The 9,501-nt window shown below is 41.0% G+C and overlaps 1 non-coding gene across 1 annotated transcript; it reads right to left on the bottom strand.

Annotated features, from left to right (window-relative positions):
- Window positions 1-280: 280 nt before the first annotated feature.
- LOC125922174 (U6 spliceosomal RNA) lies at window positions 281-386 on the bottom strand. Its single transcript, XR_007457611.1, has one exon. It is a non-coding gene; the product is annotated as a U6 spliceosomal RNA (small nuclear RNA).
- Window positions 387-9,501: the final 9,115 nt, after the last annotated feature.

Raw genomic sequence — 9,501 nt, 5'->3', positions numbered from 1 at the left:
AGATCTGTTTTCCAACTACCAACTAGCTAAATTTCTTCTTGGCTTGTGAAAACTGAGGAGTTCACAGCCTCAGGAAATACAATTGGAAGCTGCGGGTGTATGTTGGGGTCAGGGGTGTTTGAAGCAAGATGCCTATTTTCCTCAAACTGTTAAAAAACATTTTTTTAAAAAACCAAAGCAAAAAAAAAACTTGGCTGCAACTGGGTAACTCCTGAGTATTTCACCATCACCACTCAGATGACGCTTTCCCACTCTTCCCTGCTCAGGTTCCTCCTCACTCGGTACCTTTTAGCGCTTCGCGAATTTGCGTGTCATCCTTGCACAGGGGCCGCGCTAATCTACTCTGTATCCTTCCAATTTTAGTATATGTGCTGCCAAGCGAGCACTTGGTACCTTTTACATTCTCATTTATATCCATACTCATCCCTGTCTGAGCACAGTTGTCATATAAGGAGGTTGGGAGGGCCATAGGTCACAGGAACCTATAGCTGTACCTTCCTATATTAAAAATATATATATATGAAAAAGAAAGAAGTGTCATTCTGTGTTAAAGGCATGGAGGGTCCTTCTTTGTATTTGTGTGGCATAACTTTGATATTCAAAGAAAGCTGATGACTAACACCCCACCCCATCACAGAGGCTTGGGGCAGTCCCTTTGCACTCTTTCCCTGCTTTCCATTCTTATGATTTAGTGTAATCTCGCCCCTTGCTGTCAGGAGCACGCAATGAAATCAGAAACTAAAGGGTCCTGAGTGCACACACCCTTCTAACAAAAGGAGTTCACAAAGATGTTTCACTCAATTGGCCACCTCTGCGTTTAGGCTGCGGACTGCTTCCCACTAGGCAATGCGGAAAATGTGGGCTTCAAAACTCAACAATGAATAGAGCTGGCATTGTAGTGTGAAGGAACAGCAGAGTAAGGGAAGGGATTCCCAAGCACAATTTTCTTCATGCCACACATTGATTCTGTCCCATTCCAGCTCCCTAAATCTTTACATTCAATTTCTAACGAGTATCTTCAGTGCCCTTTACCTCTGAACAGCCACCGTTCAGAGGAAAAAGCAAGACTGTGATCATCAGATTAACCCATAAGTTACCTGACGATCAAAATCTCATACTTTTAGCACACCAAAATTCCAGGGATTTTATTTACACAGCCTCATAAATAGGAGAGTGAGGCTGGACCTGTCCAATATGGGCATTTCCATAAGATGAAAGGAACTTGGGCTCCAGCTCTGTCACAGGCTCGTGCGCATACCCTTGAGCAAGTCCATCCACCTTCCCGAGTTTGTCTTCACCTCCATAGAAGTGCATAGACTAGACTAAATTGTCTCCAGGGTTCCTTCCAGCTCTGAAATCCTATGACCTGTAATTATTATATGGGTGGTATATTTCAATACTTAGCAGAAATTAGAAATGTCAAGAAAAAAACCTCTTCTTTAAACATTTCTAAAACTTAGAACTCTGATTTCATAATAATATTAAAGGCTTAGAAACCTGCCCACACTCCCAAGTTTATGCCTTTGTCAACCAAGGGTGGAAGAACTGGAAGAAGTTTGGTTTGAGTAAATCTCAGTTTACAATTTTCTTTCTTTTGCCCAGGAGGGTTTTATTTTGCTTAATCTTTTTTTTTTTTTTTTTTTACTGATGTTAATTTTGAGGAAAATATGGTCCAATTGTTCCTGAGCTATTTTGAAATTCAGCAAAATACAATTTAGTTCCAGTTATTTTCCATCTAATCCCAAACTCTATAAACTCATTTATCTTTCAACTAGACATTGCTTTTGCAGTGACTAGATAACAATATTGAAAAGGCTCAAATGTGGTTTTAGATATGCAGCCCAATGAGTTTGAAAAAAAAAAGATGAAAAAGAAAAGATGAAAAAGAAAGAAGTGTCACTCTGTATCTAAATTTGCCCCAAATCTCTCTCTTTTAGCTCAGACTATTTGGCAGGCTTTTATTGGGAGCATGACAGTTGTCATGGCCTAACTATGAAGTTCATTTTAAGAACATTTGACCTAGTCTGTCTTTCTCTTTCACAGATACTCTCCTACTGGGTTTTCATAAGAACATGGACTTTTCTTGGAACCTCCAGACCAACCTACTATCACTGTGTGTCTTCTTTAAAACCCCATGGAAATGACAGCACACGGCAGATGTGTTCATCCTAAATTCCTACAGAAGAGAAATCTTTAGCCAACCTTTACCAGAGCAGCGATATTATGTGTCTTGTCCCAAATGGGCTCTCCAGTGCTAAGCTGAGGGCCTGGTACACAGGAAGCTTGCAACAATTATTTGTAAAGTGAACACATTCTATCATGAGGTGATACACACAAGAATAAATGAATATGACATATGAAAAGAAGAAAATCATCATCTCAAACCTTTCAGATTGGGCACTAGGAAATTTTCCCAGAAGAATTATTTTCTGGGAAAATAGATGATCTCTCTTCTATAGTTTTTCATTTATAAAATTTGAATGAGAAGCATCCCAAGCATGATATGCATAATAAGCAGTTCTGGCTAATTTAACCAAAAGAATTAGATAGCTATAGAATTCTATAACACCTGCTGCAATTTTATCAACAATGGGTTCTATAACTGAATTAACCAATAATTAGTGGAAGTCCCTTCGACAGTTTTCTCCATTGAATTGAATTTTACTAGTTGTTTTAGCATACTGTCAACATAAACCAAATCGCCTTATTGGAACATTCCTTTTTTCCCCCTCACTCAATAGTTCCTGTAGTTAGCACTCATTTGTGCAACAAAGAAATGAGAGTCCCTTCTGTTCCAGGCCCTATTCTAGGCTCTGGAGAAGTAGCAGAGAACAATATAGAGATAGCCCCTGCTCTTGTGAAACATATATTTGACCAGAAAGAGATGAATAATAAATAAACAATTACATAAATAAGATAATGTTCGAAAGTTAGGGGTGAAAGAATCAGGTAAGAGAGGCTAGTGGCAGGGGCAGGCACCATAGGTTAGGTGGTCAGGGAGGTCTCCCTGAGGCAGGAACTGCGGAGCTCAGAACTGACAGGTGAGCAGTCAGTCCACACGAAGATCTGGGAGAAGGGCATTCCAGGCAGAAGGAACGGCAGAGGCCAAGCTCAAGGCAGAAAGAGGGGTTGAAAAGGAAGACCAGTGGGTAATATGGAAGGGATATAAAAAGAAGCTGAGAGCAAACAGGCTGAACCTTGTAGGGAATGCATTGCAGAGTTTGAGAAGCTAGAAGGTGACCAACATGATTTGTTTCTAAAAGGTCCCTCTGACTCCAGGTAGGGTGGACTGTGGGAGGGTGTAGGAGTTGCTGCTGCCCAGGTGTGGCATTAGAGGTCACAAACTCAAGTGGTAGCAGTGGGAACAAAGCAAATAAGTAAGAGATAGATCTCAGCAAAAGCAGTAAGACTTTCTGGCTGATTGACTGTAGGGAGTGAGAGAAAATGCTGGGTGATGCCTTATTGAAATTAATGAGATCTACTAATTAGGATAGCATTTTACCATAAACAAATTATTAAGCACTTTTCCTGCCATTATCACTGTCCTGCCTTTAGGAATAAGGCTTAAAGATCATTAAAAAGGCATCTGACAGGAGTCAGGGGACCTCTAATACTTTCTAACCATGGGGAAGGAAACTGCAGAAGTTGAGCTATAAAATATGTCACATTTATAAAGCACGTTGCTGTTTACAAAGTGCTTTCAAATCCATGGTCTCCCTCACACTCTTTATTTTTCTTCAATTTATATGACATTTCCATTGAATGGGGTGGATTAGTAAGCTGGTGCATTCACGTAACAAAAACCGGATTCTGATGAAGAGTTTGTTGACATCCCACTGCTTATTATGAGTTTTTTTTTTAATCTTGCCTAATGACAAGAACTCCTCTTCTAACAGAAATAGTTTTCAGAAATTTAGAAGAAACATTTTTCCATTATCTTTTTGTTTCAGTGCTATCCACAGATCACGCTTAGACCAGATTTACGAAAAGTAGGATTCAATCAGGGTTTTAAGAATTCCAGCATTATGAAAGTTTTGAAATGATTACGCTTTTCACCGAATGAAAGGAAATTCAGATTGTTATGCATGAATTAATTAGGGCCATAACCTCCCAGGCCTGCACACGGATCAAAGCAGGCTTCTGCCCCAAAGCAGGCTGAGAGGGGGAGCTGTATGCAAACAAGGGCTGTGATCTTTCCAAGTGCATGGTCATGCCATTGTCTCAACCAGAGAGAGCACTAGACACCCAGCCCCAGAGCCTTGTACAAAGGGACTGGTGGCTTCTGCTCCCCCAGAAAAGAAACCAAGAAAGGTGGCCCAACTCATCTATGATGTTCCACTAAGGGGAAGGCAGCATGGCTGAGAAGCACGGACAGCACAGGGCTGCAGGAAAGTGGAGACAATCAGAATATCCCTCCTGGGCTTTCCCTTCCCATGAGAAACCTCAGAATAAAGTGGAAAGGGCAGGGACTTTGGAGATCAGTGACAAGGATAAGAATGCTGACTTATGATGAGAATCCAGCCTCCTCTGTGCAGGGGAGACAATCCACTCTCTCACAGGGTTAATGGGAGGATTAAAACCCATCATATAAAACAGATATACTAATGATTGTTGTGAACATCATTAAACTTATCAAAGAAAATCTTTATTAGACATGCATGAAAATAAGCAGAGGATTATTGATAAATGTCCTCATTGATCACTCTGCAAGTAAGTTTAATGATCATTTACTAAAGTATAGTCCTAGGCACAGTGAAGATAAAAAAGATGTTGTCCTCCCCTCACACTTTTCTGTCTCCTGAGGTACATACCTGGTTATAATTCAAGAAACTGTGATAAATACTTATCAGAAACAAAGATAAGGGTCTGTGAGAGCACAGAGCCTGTGGGAGACATTCATCCTGGCTAAGGACTTAAGAAAGCCTCATGGAGCAGGTGGCAGTGAAAAGTGAGAAAGGTTTCAATAAAGTGGGATGGAAGAGAAGACCAGCAGCAAAGACACAGAAAATGAAATTGTGAGACCCCTTTGAGGAACAAAGTCAAAGATAAAGGGAGTTAGATGGGGGAAATGGCCTTGAATGTAGCTAGAAATCTAACTAGGGACAAGACTGAGCCAGAGAGCTAGAAGTCCCCACCAATCTCTCTCCAAGATACAACTTAGTTTTCAGTAGGCATGCAGGTGGGAGTTTAGGCCCACAAAGAATATTGCTCTTTGACTTGTATAAAGGAAGCCAAGCAATAAAGTCTACCACTGGGTTCCCAGTGATATTTCCAGGGAATCCATACGCCACCCCGAATCACCCTCAGCCAGAGCTGTAGCTAGAGCTGAGGGTTGTTGGACTCTGTTTCATAAGGTTGGCTGTCTGCTCTATCCCAGGTGGGATTTCCATAGACCAAAAAGCCATTTTCTTCTCATCACCCATGGGATACTTCATGGTCAAAATTCTCAGATCATTTTAGAAGAGCAAGGATCCACAAGGTCATCTGTTCCACCTGCTCCCTCTCATGAAAAACACAGGAAGAGAGAAGAAGGGAGGGAGAGAAGAAGGGAGAGAGAGAGAAGGAGAGAGAGAGAGAGAGAGAGAGAGAGAGAGAGAATGCACCAGAAACAAACAAACTGCATTTAGTGACAAAAAGATAAGGAGAACCAAAAGGTAAGGAAAGGACAAGCTCCAGATATTAATAAGATAAGACAAAAATAAGAAAGGAGGGGAAAGGAGAGAAAGAGGAGAGGAAACAGGTATCAAAAGAAACAGGAAAAGAAGAGCAGAAGAGGGGGAGCAGGGAATGAACAGATATGGAGGAGCATTTGCACTGAGCTCTGGACTCTGCACAGGAAGCAGCAAAGGGAAAGGAGAAGAGATATGAAAAGAAAGGAATGTGGATCATAGGATACTCAAGAGATTTGTTGTCTGCACTCAATCCTCTGCAGGTTGCCTGGCCTTTGACACCATCCCTGGTCATCCAGGCAGAAGCCTGATTCCTGGACCCTAAACTTTCTCCACAGTCCCAAGCCCCATTCTCTATCCACCTGAGCCCCAGAAGTGGCCCAGCATCGTTGGTTACACAATCTCCATTGGACTGGAAAAAGGTTTCCCACAGAGTCAGGAAAGTGCTGGTCTCCCAGGTTATGACACTGGACCAGCAGGAGAGAGCCCCTACTGCTGTAGGAGCTGCTGCCCATATTGTCATGACTGCCTCTACCATCTCCACCTCCCCTCTCATACCCCTGCTTGGGTCCCAGGACTGCACTTGAGAAAAGGAAAATAGGACCCATTCCAACACACTCAGGAGGACCCCAGCAGTTAGGTTTTTCTCAGACTTTCTAAAAATTAGCTGCAGTTACTCAGAGAGTCCTGCTCAACTGTCACAAGCCCCTTTGTCTTAGCATCCTCAAGACTGCAAATGCCAGGTGGTCTCTCAAGAACCATTTCTTCATTATTTCATGTGGTCTAAGCAAGCTTTAAAAATTAGTGATACTTAATATTCCTTCTCAGACTCCGAAGAAAGCTCTGCAAAATCTCCCCCTGCTGGGGTGGTGGTGGTGGGGGAATCAAATTCCTATAAAATTTTGCATGTATTTTGGGGGGTTATGCTTTCCTCTAGCCCCTTACCCCATCCATGGACCCTAGAGAGTCCTTTGACTCCAGATTAAGATTCCCTGGTCTGTAACTACTTTCAAAAAACCTCTGATTTCTTATTTCAGACATGGAGGATAGCTGTGGAAAATGTTTAGGACTGTAACCCAAATAAGAAGCATTGCTAAGCTAGGAGGAACCAAAGTTTATCAGCCTCCTTTAATGTTTTAACCAATGTGTAACTCTGCTTCAACCAAAAATCACAAACAGAAAACAACACATCATGGAGACTCAGAAAGATAGCAACTTTCCTTTCCTCAATGCTCAGAAGTTTTTTTTAAAAAAATGTATCTATTGTTTTAAGAATGATACAATTTGGGTTGTTTACTGGACTGGATAAATCTTTAAAGAAAAAATGTGTATGGATGTAAACATAGTATATAAACCAGATGCAGCCTTTTCCATAATTATAGTTGCTTCTGACTAATCGTATTCACTTTCTACTGAAAAATACTTAATAGTTCATAACACTTCAGAACAAGAATTTGCTTTCAACATGAAGGTATTGCTGTCACTGCCTATTTTCTCCTTGCTTTGTGATTACAAGTGCTGATCACAGCTCAGATAGTTGTAAAATATAAACCTGCTATCATAGCTTGCATGTAATTAGTTCTAAATGTGTGGCCTATTTACAATAGCAAGCTGTACATTAGGTACCACAAACACTTAAAATGTCAGATACTGCCACACTTTTATGACAGCCATTAACTGAGTCACAGCAGCAAATATTTAATGTGACAGTTACATTAACATACAGTTCTGCTGATAAAGAAGCATGTCTTGCAATTTGCATCGCGAGATGCAACACTGACTGTATACTTTGACAATGACGGTCTTCTACTTGGTCCAGAAAGTCTTGAGGAAACAGTCTCTGAATCCTCTCCCCGCTGGCAAATGAAGGAGAAACATTTTCATTCCGATGATCGAGCATCAGGTAATTCTGAAAAGTACATCTCTTTCCTAGCACCCTTGACACATACCTGTGGGTTTCCTATTAATCTAAATTATAGAACATTTCTTTCAGTACAACTGTAATTTGAAGATACACTTTTAGTCAATGACTTGTTTCAGAAGGAGGTGACGGGACCAGAGTGATGGTTGGGTGGGACTAAAAACAACTACACAGAAAGATTTAAAACATATTCCACCTTCTCCTGGATATACCAAAGATCAGCCACACGCTTCTTTAGCCTTCCTGCTTCTAATTCCAGAAATGGGAATATGGTACCCAAGTTCTCAAATGTCCAACTACGAGAGATGTCCCTACAGTTGGATTCCAAATGTCTTTGTTTTATTTTCTGGTATTTAAGAAAACTATGGTTTCCAGAAGAATTATGTAACAAAACCATAATTCCCAAGAATATTTGTGTTCAAGCATATTTTGTGTAACCGTGGAAATACCAAGCTAACCGCGGCTACTCCCTTTTGATACCATTTCTTGATTTTTTCATCTGTGTGAACATTGTCTGGTAGTAACTGCCACGGATGGACATCAGTAAGCATACTTAGCACACCTGAGGTACAGGAATTGACACTGCTCAGAAGCACTGATAATAGTTCATATAAAGTGGCCCATTTATAGGCTGAGAGAATAGGTCATAAATCAAGACTGGATGAACAGCATAGTATTCTTTCCACATTGTGGTAGAAATGTACCACCTGCCCCACATCTCAGCAGCACTTCTCTCCTATCAGTTGACAGTAGGAGTGCAAATTTAGAGGCCTACTGAGATTACTCAATAATATTGATGAGTGAAGTGGGTCAGATATAATACAATATGGAATAGTGGGGTTTGTGGAAAAATGAAAAGTGAATGAAGAATCTAAAATGGGCAGTTCTACAGACATGAGGCAGACGGTGCCATTTAGGAGGGTGAGACCTGAGTTGTAGACCCACTAACTGCTTGAAGGGTAGGAAGCCCAGAGTTTTGTGTGAAATCGCCCAAATTTTAAATATTGGCAACCAATTTATTTTGGTTTGTGTCTGTGGGCACAGTTGTGGCCACTGATGATCAGTTTGCAATGATTGTACTTAAGAAACAGATAATACTCTGCCCTTTACTGAAGCCCTGGGTAAGGCCTTAAAGTCCCAGCCAGCCAGGCCACCCCTTCTGCAGACTGAATTCTGTTGCCACCTTAACCACTAGTAAAAATTTTCAGTTCTGGTCCTAGGAATCATTCTGAGTCTCCAATTATTTTCAAGAAGCTGGAACTTAGTTTCATGGATTAGAAATCTTTTTTATTTATTTATTTAAAAAACATTTTTTTTAAATGTTTATTTTATTTTTGAGAGAGAGAGACAGAGCGTGAGCAGGAGAGGAGCAGAGATAGAGGGAAACACGGAATCCGAAGCAGGCTGCAGGCTCTGAGCTGTCAGCACAGAGCCCGACACGGGGCTTGAACCCATGAACCGTGAGATCGTGACCCAAGCCAAAGTCGGACGCTCAACTCACTGAGCCACTCAGACACCCCTCAAGGATCAGAAATCTTTGACCTTGTTTTATAGAACATATAATAATAAAAATAATAGCTAACATGTATTGAACCCTATCATAATGTCTTATATGTAGTCACCAAAACCCAGTAACACAAATCAAAATTTACAGGACTTACTTAATGCCAGGCTCTGATCTACACTCTTTACATACATTAACTCATTTAATCCTCTGAACGACCCTATGAGGCAGACACTGTTTTCATTTCCTCCTACACTGTAATAAGGAAACTGAGGCACAAAGAAGTTAAGACACTTTCCTGGGATGGTGCAGTTAAAAGGTTGGAGCTTGGATTCAAATCCAGTTGATGAGACATGTTCTCATCATTATGCCATCCTGCCACTTATCAGTAAGGACTCAATGACCAT

This window comes from Panthera uncia, chromosome C2, assembly GCF_023721935.1.
Source record: "Panthera uncia isolate 11264 chromosome C2, Puncia_PCG_1.0, whole genome shotgun sequence".
Taxonomy (NCBI): Eukaryota; Metazoa; Chordata; class Mammalia; order Carnivora; family Felidae; genus Panthera; species Panthera uncia.
This window is presented reverse-complemented; position numbering and strand designations above follow the sequence as displayed.